This window comes from Squalius cephalus (assembly GCF_949319135.1).
Source record: "Squalius cephalus genome assembly, chromosome: 4".
NCBI lineage: Eukaryota > Metazoa > Chordata > Actinopteri > Cypriniformes > Leuciscidae > Squalius > Squalius cephalus.
Genome location: NC_137125.1, coordinates 22,985,361 through 23,000,327, shown reverse-complemented (window position 1 = coordinate 23,000,327; position 14,967 = coordinate 22,985,361). Strand labels below are relative to the sequence as shown.

General features: G+C 40.2%; 1 protein-coding gene across 1 annotated transcript in view; it reads right to left on the bottom strand.

Annotated features, from left to right (window-relative positions):
• The window catches only part of LOC307157335 (uncharacterized protein), a 625,157-nt gene that overhangs the window by 41,186 nt on the left and 569,004 nt on the right, over positions 1-14,967 (bottom strand). The window lies entirely within an intron of this gene.

The window sequence follows — 14,967 nt, the reverse complement described above, 5'->3', positions numbered from 1 at the left end:
TTAAGGATTTTTTTTTTTTTTTTTTTTATATATACTATGCATCCTGATAAAGTTCCCTTGGCCTTTGGAATTAAAATAGCCCCACATCATCACATAGCCTTAACCATACCTAGAGATTGGCATGGGGTACTTTCCATAAGATCATCTCTCAATGCAAATCAAACTAGCTATTAGGCTAACTGAAATAAAACCATGCCAATCTCTAGGTATGGTGAAGGCTATGTGATGATGTGGGGCTATTTTAATTCCAAAGGCCAAGGGAACTTTATCAGGATGCATAGTATCCTAAAAAAAAAAAAAAAAAAAAAACTTAAAAATAAAAATCTGCCTGGCTCTATGGGAATTTAACATAGGGGTGTCCAAACTTATGCACCCTGTATTTTAAGGAAGAACATTTATTTATTTACGATACATTATTCATTCACAAAGAAAACTGGTGTCCTTAAAGGTTGGATTTTTCCTAATTTTTTTAATTAAGGCATTAAGTTCAGTTTCCAAAAGATGATTTTTTATTCCTCTTTTTAGTCAACTTTAGTATGGGTGTCTAAACTTATGCATAGCACTGTATATATATATATATATATATATATATATATATATATATACACTCACCTAAAGGATTATTAGGAACACCTGTTCAATTTCTCATTAATGCAATTATCTAATCAACCAATCACATGGCAGTTGCTTCAATGCATTTAGGGGTGTGGTCCTGGTCAAGACAATCTTCTGAACTCCAAACTGAATGTCAGAATGGGAAAGAAAGGTGATTTAAGCAATTTTGAGCGTGGCATGGTTGTTGGTGCCAGACGGGCCAGTCTGAGTATTTCACAATCTGCTCAGTTACTGGGATTTTCACGCACAACCATTTCTAGGGTTTACAAAGAATGGTGTGAAAAGGGAAAAACATCCAGTATGCGGCAGTCCTGTGGGCGAAAATGCCTTGTTGATGCTAGAGGTCAGAGGAGAATGGGCCGACTGATTCAAGCTGATAGAAGAGCAACTTTGACTGAAATAACCACTCGTTACAACCGAGGTATGCAGCAAAGCATTTGTGAAGCCACAACACGCACAACCTTGAGGCGGATGGGCTACAACAGCAGAAGACCCCACCGGGTACCACTCATCTCCACTACAAATAGGAAAAAGAGGCTACAATTTGCACGAGCTCACCAAAATTGGACAGTTGAAGACTGGAAAAATGTTGCCTGGTCTGATGAGTCTCGATTTCTGTTGAGACATTCAGATGGTAGAGTCAGAATTTGGCGTAAACAGAATGAGAACATGGATCCATCATGCCTTGTTACCACTGTGCAGGCTGGTGGTGGTGGTGTAATGGTGTGGGGGATGTTTTCTTGGCACACTTTAGGCCCCTTAGTGCCAATTGGGCATCGTTTAAATGCCACGGCCTACCTGAGCATTGTTTCTGACCATGTCCATCCCTTTATGACCACCATGTACCCATCCTCTGATGGCTACTTCCAGCAGGATAATGCACCATGTCACAAAGCTCGAATCATTTCAAATTGGTTTCTTGAACATGACAATGAGTTCACTGTACTAAAATGGCCCCCACAGTCACCAGATCTCAACCCAATAGAGCAGGGTTCACCAATCTCGGTCCTGGAGGGCCGGTGTCCTGCAGAGTTTAGCTCCAACCCCAATTAAACACACCTGAACCAGCTAATCAAGGTCTCACTGGCATACTAGAAACTTTCAAACAGGTGTGTTGGAGCTGGTTGGATCTAAACTCTGCAGGACAGCGGCCCTCCAGGACTGAGATTGGTGAACCCTGCAATAGAGCATCTTTGGGATGTGGTGGAACGGGAGCTTCGTGCCCTGGATGTGCATCCCACAAATCTCCATCAACTGCAAGATGCTATCCTATCAATATGGGCCAACATTTCTAAAGAATGCTTTCAGCACCTTGTTGAATCAATGCCACGTAGAATTAAGGCAGTTCTGAAGGCGAAAGGGGGTCAAACACAGTATTAGTATGGTGTTCCTAATAATCCTTTAGGTGAGTGTATATATATATATATATATATATATATATATATAATATTATTATTATTATTTATTATTATTATCATCATCATTTTTTAATAATATATATTTATTTCAATAAAAATTTTGTAGCAAAGTAGCAAATACCTTGTCAAGATTGTCCACTCCACCTTTGGTCCTGTTGTAGTACAAGATCATCTCTGGTTTCCTGTCTTCTCTTTCACTCACTGCTGGATCTTTGTGCACAGTGCTCATGAGAAGAACGTTTTTATTTTTCTTTGCACAGTAGGACACGATGGCGTGTGTCTCTGTGTAGGCGAACAGAGATGAGTACTTAGCCCGGCCTCTTGGATTGGTCAGAGCACTTGGCAGCTCTTGACTTGTTCCTACGGATTGTTCCTATCATTCTCATTTTCTTGTTTAGGAGCTCTGTGCCAAAAGCATATGAAGTAAAAAAGTTGTCACAAGTGACAATATGCCCTTGAAAGCCATTCATCATTTCCATGACTATTCTCCTTCCCAGGTTTCTTTCATGTGGCATCCCTGGAGGTTTTCCTGTGTACACCTGCATGTTCAAACAGTAGCTCGAGTTTGCATCACAGGCTGCCCATATTTTACAGTATTTCACAATTGCTAAGACACATTTCTTGAAAACTTCACCCATATTCTCAAAACTTTAAACATGAAACCCAGTCTTTAAACTACATTCACAAAACCCCTGACTCTTCTGGCAAAATCAAACACTTGCCTCAAAACCATCTGATCTGTGCTCAAAATCAAACAATGCTTTCAAAACATAAACACAGCCAGTCAATATATAACCACTCATCAGCATTCATTAGACAAAAAATTGAGAACACAGCGTCCAGGGCATGTAGTTACAGAGAAAAAAAAATGTTTATTGCATATAGAAAATAATTTTGCCATAAATAAAAGTAATACAGTGCTATGCATAAGTTTAGACACCCATGCTAAAGTTGACTACAAAGAAGAATAAAAAATCATCGTTTGGAAATTGAACTTAATGCCTTACAGTTTTTCTCGATTGTTTACACACATTTTCTGGTACTTGAGACACAATGACCACAACATGTAACTCATTCACCACCCCCCTGAGCCAATTCTGCTAAACTACAAGCACAATTCCTGCTTTACACTCAAATTGCAGTTCTAAAACACTCTTTTTTCAAAACACTACACACAATTCTCTGCTTTTGGCACAATTTTCATGCAGAAAATCTCTTGTTTTCACAAGGAACACACTGCCATTCAGATATGCACACTGACTCTTCACATGGGCAAACACCCGCCACACAGTTTTACAATTAGCAGTCAGAGCTTTAGCATAAAAGGGCAAAAGGTCAGCTCTTCAATGGGGCAATGGATGCCAACATTGGATTTTTTTTTATTACTGTAACTGTATACAGTAAATTCTTCTGTTGTTTTGTATGTAGACCATTGTATGTCCTACTTTGTGTTGGTTGGGATGTACACTGTGTACATTGTTTTTGTGGGAAAAATAAAATATATTCGTTACCGTGTATTTGTGTGTTCTGAGTATAAAAACAATATTCTCAGATATTTTACAACACACTTATGTATGTACTGTCTGTAGAAAGTGTAACACTGAACAAAAAAAGGCCTAAATCATTATGATGAATGGAGAAGAAGTGTTTTCCATTCATCATAGTGTTTTATATTAAGCATCATCAGTGTTCAACTGGTTCTTATAAATGTCTATTCATATGATGTTTTGTGTGTGTCAATTGAAAACAAAATACCATTTTGAAAAGAAATAACATTGTTTTGAATGTAAAGTTTCATTTTGCAGGAGAATTGAGGGGTTTTGCCCATTGTGTGTGTGTTTTTTGATTTGTGTGTAGAGTTCTGAGAATATGAGGCATGCTTTCAGAAAATGTGCGTAAACAATCGAGAAAAACTGTAATTAAAAAAATTAGGAAAAATCCAACCTTTAAGGACACCAATTTTCTTTGTGAATGAATAATGTATCGTAAATAAATAAATGTTCTTCCTTAAAATACATTATGCATAAGTCTGGACACCCCTATGTTAAATTCCCATAGAGGCAGGCAGATTTTTATTTTTAAAGGCCAGTTACTTCATGGATCCAGGATACTATGCATCCTGATAAAGTTCCCTTGGCCTTTGGAATTAAAATAGCCCCACATCATCACATAACCTTCACCATACCTAGATCATCTGACCTTTGACCTATTTAGGCCTATACTACAGTAAAGCAGTGATTGGTTAGTGATCAGTTAAGCAATTAGTGTTTGCACATGTGAGGAGTGTGTCTGTGTGACCTGGTGAATAAGTGTAGCACTTTGATTGGTTGTGTTTCGAAAAGGAAAGCAAGTCACTTCCTGATAGATTTTTGTGTTTTAGGTAGAGAATTGTGTGTAGTGTTTTGCAAAAAGTGTTTTATGCAATTGAAAACTGAGTCAAAGGCTGAGAAATAGCTTATGGTTTTGAAGATTTAGCATGTAGTTTTGCACTTTGAGTGAGAGGTTTCAAAATCTCAAAAGATTTTGTGTGTAAGCAGTTGGTAAAAACTGTAATACAGTATTGAATGTCTGTATTTTCAGTATAAAAATAAAGTAAGCCCAAAGAACAAAGACAACTCTAAATGAAAAGCGTATTACACAAAATATTGTGCAATTGCAAAATCAAAGTCAATGAGAGACTCATGCTGTTAGGAGAACAAAGTAGTCCTTCCACCCTCATTTGGTAGTCTTGCAATTCTACAAAATGGAAAATGCTCTTACAAATGTATACATACAGTAACAATAGTAATGGACATCACATTCATATGTAAAATGTATTCTTTTTTCCCCAGTCCCCTGACAAACTGATGTACTGTATCAAATGTATACAGTAAACTTTCAGTCGCACAAATTAGAAAAACAATACATTTACCTGTTCTCTTCTCTGAATGTCCTGATTATGGTGGCCACAGAGAATCTGCTCAAATTGGGTTGTACTCTTTGTCCTGCTTCCCTCATTGTCATTCCACAGTTGCCCAAATTTGATCTGAAATTGCTAATCTTGGTCTTGCTCTTCGTTGTCCTTGTACTCTTCCTCCTCATCCACCACCTCTTACACAAACTCTTCCTCCTCTGCCTCTCACATTGTTTCCATCCATTGTTGGAATCAACATTCAACGTACCTGGGCCCCCTGTGTACTCTGAACTGGCTTATATTCTAGACAACTGATTTGATCACATCATTAGAAACAAGTGTGAACAATTTTGAGTTGTTGTGTGTAAACGATGACAGCGGTGTTATAGTTGTGTTTAACTTTTGCCACATGTATTTACCATTTTGCAACACAGTGCAAAATGTGTTTTAGTGAGTGAGAATGTGTTTAGTGTTTTGCAAAAAGAGTGGATGAGATTTGCAAACAGTGTCTTAACTACCTGAACTTGTTTAAGGTTTTGCCTACAGAGTGACTGATTCGACAAATGGGTTTAGGCCACTGAGCATTGGGTTCAGAGAATGGGGTTTAGTGTTTTAGCAATTGTGAAATACTGTAATGCCATATTTGGCAGGTTTTTTTGGCATATACTGTTTGAAAGGGCACCGGCCCCTGAATCCCACCAAGCTCTCATCAACTGTAATGTTGGTATCTGGTCGGTACATGAGAGGTAGTCTTTCGACCCAGTCTTCCCACAACTCTCTGATTGGTGCCAGTTTGTCCTGTTCCCTCCTTGCAGCTCTTGACCTCTTATCATCGAAACGCAAAATCCTAGTCAGCTGTTTGAATTTTTTCAGTGGCATGGTTGTACGGAAAATGGCCCTCCCCATCTCACTGTCCCATAAACTGGATGCCGATTCGTAGTGAGATTTTAAAACCCCAGCAAGAATTAGAAGGCCAATAAATGCTTGGATTTCATTACATTCAATATTAGACCACTCTTCACCAAACACTCGTTGCCCCTCTAAATTTGTCATCTCAAGAAGCTTTTGTTGCATGGAGCTTGGAAAAAAAGCTCAAAAGTAGATCTGATATCTTCAGCTCTTACACAGGCATACCTTGTTGGTCCAGGGGCATTTCTTCTGACCTCCTCTGCCCATGCTCTCCCTTGTGTCTGTGGAGGAGGAATTGAAGTCCACAGTATTTCCCCATTTTTGAATAGATAATTTCAGGGCCTTCTCTCTCCTCTGAATCCCCATCCTCTGTGTCAGCCTCTGTGAAGTTTGGGTCAGCCTCTGTAAAATCTTCCTCTTCAGAGACTGGGTCATCTGGCTCTGTTCCCTCTTCTTCATCACTGCTATGTAGTAAATAATCCAGGGTCTCCTGAGCAGTAATTCTCTTTGCCATTGTGGAGAATGAACTGTGGGCTGGTCTCAAAGTGGCAATATTTATACCCCAAATTTTTGTTTTCATAAACAAGTGCTGCAATAGGCCTGGAGGTTACTAGGGAAGAATTCCATCCTTTGATCTTACTCTCTCTGTGTGTGTGTGTGTGTGTGTGTGTGTGTGTGTGTGTGTGTGTGTTCAAGAGAGAGACATAGAGTGTGACTTTTGCATTTTGGATCCAATGTCTCCCCTTTATTTGATTCATTGATTTTATTTCACATATTCTCACATTTCTCTGTTACAGTTTCACCAGTCTCATATTTCCCTGTGTGTGTGTGTGTGTGTGTGTGTGTGTGTGTGTGTGTGTGTGTGTGTGTGTGTGTGTGTGTGTGTGTGTGTGTCTATTTTGCAACCTTGATGGCTTACAGTCTCATGCTTTCATTGCTGTGCACTTTATTTCTTACATTGATGAATAATTGCTTTTATTTCACACATTTCCCAAAATTAGCTTTTGCAATGACACGCGTTCATTTGTGTGTGCGTGTTTTTGTGTATAAGTGTGTGTGTGTGTGTGAGTTTTTTTTGTCTGTTTTGCACTCTTGATGTTTTAGAGATTCACCCCTTCACTGTTGTGTGCTTTTTTTTCTGCATCGTGGCTGATTTGTAGATTGTACGCACAAAAAAAACTCTGTATTTTCATATTTTTGCCAATTTCCCATTCATTTCCTATGGCGGGTCATTTTTGACCCGAAGACCCCGAGTGTGACTATTTTTTTTACGACCACTTAGACTTTTCAAATCCTGTCCCCAATTTTTCTGGGTGTTCATATACCAAGTACCAATAAAGTCACCAAGTTTCGATGAAGCTACGATTTTTAACATTTTTATTTATTTAAAAACTTCGGGTCTGAAATGACAGAAGAACCCCAGAGGGTTTTAAGAATATTTCATCCAGCAACCCAATATAAAGAAAATGTTTCTCTTTTTAGGTACAGTTACTTTAGCCTGTTTGCATTTAGTTTGAAAATGTTGTTCAATATGTTTACTCACCTGATGAATTCTCATTGTCCCATGGGCAATCTGAAATGAAGTGGATGTTCCTTGCAGTTGGATGCTCCTCTCATATGCTCCTCAGTACTGGGCCAAGGTGAGCCCATGTGAGTAGCCTCTCGCTGCATCCTGCGGTGGACATCCAACGCTGCCACATCCAAGTGTGACGTCAGAAGCCACCACGCCGGGCACGCCCATGCCCAAATTGGACACATTCTCATTAATGGAAGAAGCATCGAGAAGAGAAGACTATAAGACGAAGATAACTGCGAAACAAAATGCACAAAACACACTTGCGGTTTTAGTATAAACACTGTTCAACATAATACGAATGAGTTGTAAGAGAATGAGATGTTACCTGTTGAAAGCAGCTCTTATCACTTTAATAATAGTTTGTAATGAGGTCAGTGCAGTGCGGCTGATCACTTGACTAGCATGCCTGCTCCGCAATTAGCACGAAAGCCCGCAAATCCGCGATATGTAATAAATTGTCAAAATATCGATGAAATTCGAAACAACAAGATTTGATGATGTTGTTTTAGAGCTATGAATTATCTTCAACTTACATATTTGGTCATTTAACTCCCCTGTGATGTCTGAGTTATTTGGCTGAGTGAATTTCGTATCAGTAACGTGAACTACGTTAGATTCTCAACTGAGAATTTTGTTTTGTATAATATTAACATACTATTATACTATACTAACTGCATTATTACATCACCAATTTCATGTTGTTATTTGGATTAAGGGTAAATATGAAAAATATATTATTTCAGTGCTTATGTGTGACAATACATCCTGTAAATCTTATTCTGCTCGTAAAGAATATGATGTGATGGCAAGCCAGCCATCACATCAGCAGTCTTTCCTAACTATATTATACTTCTTTTCAGGAGTACTACAATTTTGAAAGCAAGTGATTGTTTGCCATGTCGGTAAGTAAAAATAAACTTTGGTTTGTATCCTAATCAAGTTGCGTACTGTTAACTGTCGGGTCAAAGGTTTGTCTGAAATGGAATTAACAACTTAACGATAGCTAGGTTAAAACGTTTTGGTCTGATCACTTATCACTTACAACCCTTGCAAAGTAACTTGGTTGAGCAACCGAATCATTTCACTACATCTTGATAACTCTGTGTATGTGGCAAATTATCTACAGTATGTACTGTATCCTTCTATCTTAATGGAAAGATCACATAATTATTGTCATTGTCATGTTTTACAGCATCCTACACATTTTCAGTTCAAACCTGATGCAGATCAATATTGCCTGGATGGGGGGTTCGAATGTCCCTGCTGCAGTTTTATGACTAAAGAGAAATTCTCATATTCTATTCATCTTGAGAACCACATAAGTCATGCAGTGGAGCATGGAGGTATGCTGGGAGCATTTCTCTAGATATTGATACATTTTTGTGGTTTTAAATCACAAATATGTTTGTATAATCTAAATATGTACTTGCATCTCAAAACGAAGACAAACAAGATGAGCTGTAGTTTCTTGAAGTAGAAACTACACTGAAGTAGGGCAGGGCTATTATGGCAAAAAAATTAAATCTTGATTTTTCCTTTTCAGAATTTCGATTTCTTTAAATGTTAACTTGTCAACGTAAAAATCACATAGCCCTACACTGAAGTGATGACAATGTTGTTACGTTTATTTATCTATTTCTGTGTTTTGTTAAACTTACTGTGTACACTCTGCACTGTTGATAACTTAGTTGCTATAATTTTGCAGGTTACTTCATCTCAAAATGCAACAAATTGTGCAGGACCACAGCCCATTTTCACTGTCTGTACTGCAGCCAGACAGTAATACGGAAGGAACAGTACATAAGCCATGTCTTCAAATGCTCTAAGACAGAAGTACTTGCAGCACCTACCCTATCTCCAGCTCTCTCTGTAGCTGCATGCCCGACACCCTGTCCCCCAGCTACTTAAGTTACCAAGGCTCCAGTCTCTACCCCCCTTTCCTCTGATCCTGGCTCCTTTGTACCATTCCCACCCCCACAAATACAAAGAAACAGAGTGATGTCTTTAGTTTCTAACTCCCTTACCTCTGATCTGATTGCACCACCCCCACAAAAAAATTCAAAAGAAGACAAACACAGTCATGTGTCCTCATTGTGGACTGTTGCTTAACAGACGAAATGTAAGGCTACACATTCTGAGACGACATACACCAATAAAAACGGACATTAGCGCTCTGAACCACCTTAAATCACAGTGTGTGGATTATAGAAATGGTGTCTATGCAGTAGCCAAAGCATTTTCAGCACCCAACACTCCAATCCACATCATCAGAAAGACGTGGGGCTCAGAACAAAGAACAACATGTGAACTTGACATCTGCAGAATTAATACCGAATTTGCAGAAAGATCAAACATCCGTTCCTATGAGTGCCATCACCTTCGATCACTTGCATACTGCCCACCAGCCGGAATGAAGATTTCCTTACTGACAGAGCAAGGTTTACAGACCATGGTTGATGATAGGTGGTTTGGAAAGGACAAGAAGGAGAGATGTTTGGCACGCCAGAGAGAGGCAATTGACGCAGGAGTCCCTCTCTCCTGCCTAGTGACCGTTTGTGGGCCCAACCATAAAAAATACATTTCTGTGTTCGAGCCCACCATTTCCTACTACAGCAGGCTTTCCTCCTACTTCTTGGCATTGTCCTTGTGCTAAACCAAGGCAGTCATGCCTTCACAAAAATGTTGCAAAGTGGCACCTATTTGAAGTGGACAGGGCACTCTTTCGGAAAACCAGAAGTGTGGAGGAGGATAGTATTGCACAACATTTTCCCACCAATGTGGAAGGTTTTGAGGCAGAGGAAGGAGCCCAGTACCCACCCGAAGGCCAGAATCTGTCTCGGATGGTTAGGTACATCTTTGATAAAAAGAAACTACCTGCAGTCATCCCCTCAGATGTGTTAAACTCTTGTAATTTTCCTCTGAGCTTCACACCATCTGAAGCCTTTTTGCACAGAATGTTCTGAGGTAATTCCACTAAGTGAACCATTGATCATCACATCAAAAGCCAAAATCCTGACGATGACCAATGTCATTAAGGTTTGTTATGTTTTCTTTAAATTTATCATTAATTCAACATTTAATTCCTGTTTACATGTACTGTTAAGTGTTGATGACCATGATTGTCAGGGTCTTTCTCTCCACTTGTAGGCTTATTAACATCTCCATGCACTCATTTTAGTGTTTATTGTATTAGGGTTGTACGGTAAAGATGTAACAAAAAAATTGGTAACCTCTTTACTGGCACTTGCTTTTGGTAGGAATATCAATGTACAGGAAACAGTGCTACAGATGTGGCATGGTATATCGATATCAGGAGTGGTGTGATGGTATCTATAATTTTGACGACCACATACTTCTGTCGATACACTTGTGCCATTTTCTGCGCAACAGTCTCCAGGTAAAGAACCATGTTGTATTGAATTTGTTGTATAAAACAACAACAACAAAGAATTTGTCATGAATCTTTATTGTAAAGTCTATGTCACAGGTCGGGGTGGAGCGCCAGCGGGCTGCCCACCCCTTCGCTTGCGCGCCGCCCCTGAGGAGCTGACCAAGGACACAAAGGAGACAGACACAGAATTCAAAATAAATATTCTTTATTAAATAAATAAAAACAATCTTAAAAAGTCTCTTCAGCATCCACTTTTTCGGGGAGCAGGTTCTCCACTGGACTCGAGGGATGAACATAGTTCGCAGCTTCCACATTCTCTTCTTCAGCATTCTCTTCTTCGGAGCTCGGACAGAGAGAGCTATGGACATAAATGAACGTAACTCAGCAGTTTCAGACAGAGAGAGGAATGAACAGTTCACAGCTTCCGCGTTCTCTTCTTCAGCGTTCTCTTCTTCGCGTATCTCAGCACTTTCAGACAGAGAAGGGGGTTACGTATCTCACCAGCGTAGCTGTACACTCGCAGGGCTCAGGCAGAGAAGAGGTTAATAGTATTTCACCAGCGCAGCTGTACACTCACAGGGCTCAGGCAGAGAAGAGGTTAATAGTATTTCACCAGCGCAGCTGTACACTCACAGGGCTCAGGCAGAGAAGAGGTTAATAGTATTTCACCAGCGCAGCTGTACACTCACAGGGCTCAGGCAGAGAGGAGGTTAATAGTATTTCACCAGCGCAGCTGTACACTCACAGGGCTCAGGCAGAGAGGAGGTTAATAGTATTTCACCAGCGCAGCTGTACACTCACAGGGCTCAGGCAGAGAGGAGGTTAATAGTATTTCACCAGCGCAGCTGTACACTCACAGGGCTCAGGCAGAGAGGAGGTTAATAGTATTTCACCAGCGCAGCTGTACACTCACAGGGCTCAGGCAGAGAAGAGGTTAATAGTATTTCACCAGCGCAGCTGTACACTCACAGGGCTCAGGCAGAGAAGAGGTTAATAGTATTTCACCAGCGCAGCTGTACACTCACAGGGCTCAGGCAGAGAAGAGGTTAATAGTATTTCACCAGCGCAGCTGTACACTCACAGGGCTCAGGCAGAGAAGAGGTTAATAGTATTTCACCAGCGCAGCTGTACACTCACAGGGCTCAGGCAGAGAAGAGGTTAATGGACAGCTGTGACTGCGAGTGAACAGCAGAAACAATTCCCACACTCGCATATCCACCACACACTGTAAGGTTTCACTCGTGCTCATTTCCACAATAAAACTGCAATTCAACAGACTCACGGTGCAACCAAGGCTTACACCCGCAATCCAGCCGAAGTCTTCTCTGTCTCTCTCTCTTTCTCTTTCGCTCTCTCTCCCGCGGCCTCCCTCCGCATCCGCGGCCGCAGCCGCTCACGTGCTGCGTGCCTCACATCTCCTCTCTCCTCCTGCCTCACCTCCAAAGTGTCCTTTTATGAGCCACCTTCCTCCTCCATGTCCCAATCACCATCCCATATCCTCTCCTCTCACACCTGCCACGAGTTTTCCTCATCAAGCCTCCATTACTCACATAGGAAACCGGAACCGTCCTAATGTCACATCGGAAGCGTTTGTCACCCCGTGACATCCATAATGTGACCTCTATTTGGCAGACTCACCAGGCTGTAGGAAGTGCAATTGAGGTCTTGGAGAGGACCTCGGGTAAAGGCTTTCCTTCAAAAACAAGGATCCTGCATGCCTATTTGAGTTTTGAGGCACTGTCCGACCACACCTACACTTTTGCATGCGTAACGTGTGGTTACCATCCAGTGTCCGTCGTAATGGACCTTCATAAGAAGGGTGTTTTTAGTATGCCCGTTAAGTCCACACATTTATTTTATTTTTTTACTCGTTTGTTATGTTATGTACATTGCATGTCCAACTTGGGTAAGACTTGTGTTTAGTAAAGTCTTGTTTTTTAGTGAGCAGCATTGAGGAACCACCAGAGGATTTTGATGGAAAGGTGAATGCTGAAGATTTCTGGGAGCGTGTTTCTCTGGAAATGATCAGTCGTGGCTTAGTTCCAAGTGAGTATGATTCCCTGATACAGCTGGTATCACATATTAGTGTTTGCTTTCTTTACTATGGAATTATGCTTAAATATTCTATTAACAATTTCTTATTCAAAGACAATAAGGCAAACCCCTTTGTGGTTCGTCTGAGCTACCATAACTGGGCTCCATGGATTGGTCCTCACACAAGAAGCGGGAATCATCTTCTCAATACAGAATATCAGAAGGTGCATTCTCCTTATAGTGTGAAGGAGGAATCTAAGTTTACCCTCACAGAGGCCCGGCTAACAGATGAGCTTCTAAAACTCAAGGTATTTGACTCATTAAATCATTTACTGTGACCTATGTCAGTTAATATATGTGTATTACTGAATCATACTATGTGTTAATTATTCAAATATGCTAATGTTCAGTATAGATAGAGGCAGTGCGTTCCTTATGTAGGGAGTGTGGCATCGACCCCAAGGGCTCGCGAATGGACTTGGTTGGACGACTGCAGCAAGAAATGAAAAACAGAGCCAGTTACGACAAGGTGTTTTCACAGATCTGGGGAGCATCTGGTATGTTATGTTGTATTACAGAGAAAAAACTTTTCAAACTTTACAAGCAGTTCTTTGTTTACGGTTCTTTCAAATGGGCCTGTGATTTGTGTTTTCCTTCAACAGGTGGATGGGCTGTGGTCACCTGTCCTTGTGCTGTGGTCTATGGGGTAAAATTTAACATCAGAGCTGAGAGCCCACGGGACTTCACAGACCTTTTGTTTTCAATGAAACATTTTCCAAATATTTCATTGTATGATTTTGCCAGAGGGTTGGCAACACACACTAACATTAGAAAACCCGAAACCTTCCATCCTCATGGGGGCAGGCTGCTAGAGCCTACAGAGGAAAACATTCAGCTTGCAAATTCTGGGCAGATAAAAGTGAACTTACCGTGGCTACTCACTGAAAAGTCAGTGCCAGATGTAAATGGCCACCCTCTAACAGGATCATCTGATCATTATGCCCTATATGATCGTTTCCATGAGGCTAAGGACGCCAGGGATACCTTGCGCAAGGTGGAACTGGTCCCGGAGTTGTGTGGTTGGCTCAATAGCCAGTGTGCCGAACAGCTCTTCTCTGGAATGAGAAAAAATAACCATTTTCTTAATATGATGACTCCCTCCTCACACATCTTTCTGATGCGAAACATCTTGTATCATAACAACATCCACAAAAACTCCAGAACCATAGAGAACATGAAGACGAGACTGGGCATGGGAGTGGACATAGTGTTAAATTCCAATGGTCAGACAGTGTTGGGTATGTATTCCACCCTCATTCTTAAGTCTTAGTGGTAATGATATGATTGTGAATATTATATATTTATATATGTGTGTGTTTTTATTAAGGCGAGGATGTTTGTTTATGTGTGTTTTAGATGCAGCCATGGCTGTGAATTCTCAATCCTCCTCTGTTGATACTGCAGCATGCAGTCAAATTCCAGGTATGAAGGTGCAGTTGTTGTGGATCGGAAGATCAATCATCTTTGATTGTGAATATTATATATTTATTTATGTATTTTTTTATTAGAGTGAGGATGTTTGTTTATGTGTGTTTTAGCTGCAGCCATGGCTGTGAATTCTCAATCCTCCTCTTTTGAGTCCAGTCCAGCGTCCCTCGTGGCACCCAGTCCAATTAGGAGGACCAATAGTCTTGATGATCCACCCGGAAAAAGAAAATCCTCCACTATACCTTTAATGATAGTCTTTTATATTTGATTTGGTTGTTTGTTTGTAGATTGGGAATGCCTGCTTTAAATTGATCCATGAAGCAGCTCAGCAACACGTATGTAACTTCTATATATGTATTATATATACACAAGACCAAAGCCTAAATTAAACATAATCAGTTTCTATATTCTTTCATATTATTGTCTACTCTCAAAGTAGTTATAACCTTTTTACTTTATAATATATTTACTTAATGTTTTTACTTTAGGGAAAAGACATATATATAGAGAACATGTACGTAGTTCCTATATGGAAGCATACACCAAATAACGTGGTTGTCAACTTTCCAGTAAGTATGCAAAAAGTCCAATATGTATGTATGTGGTTCCAAAAAATTTGATCTGCATAATGACAAGACATTTG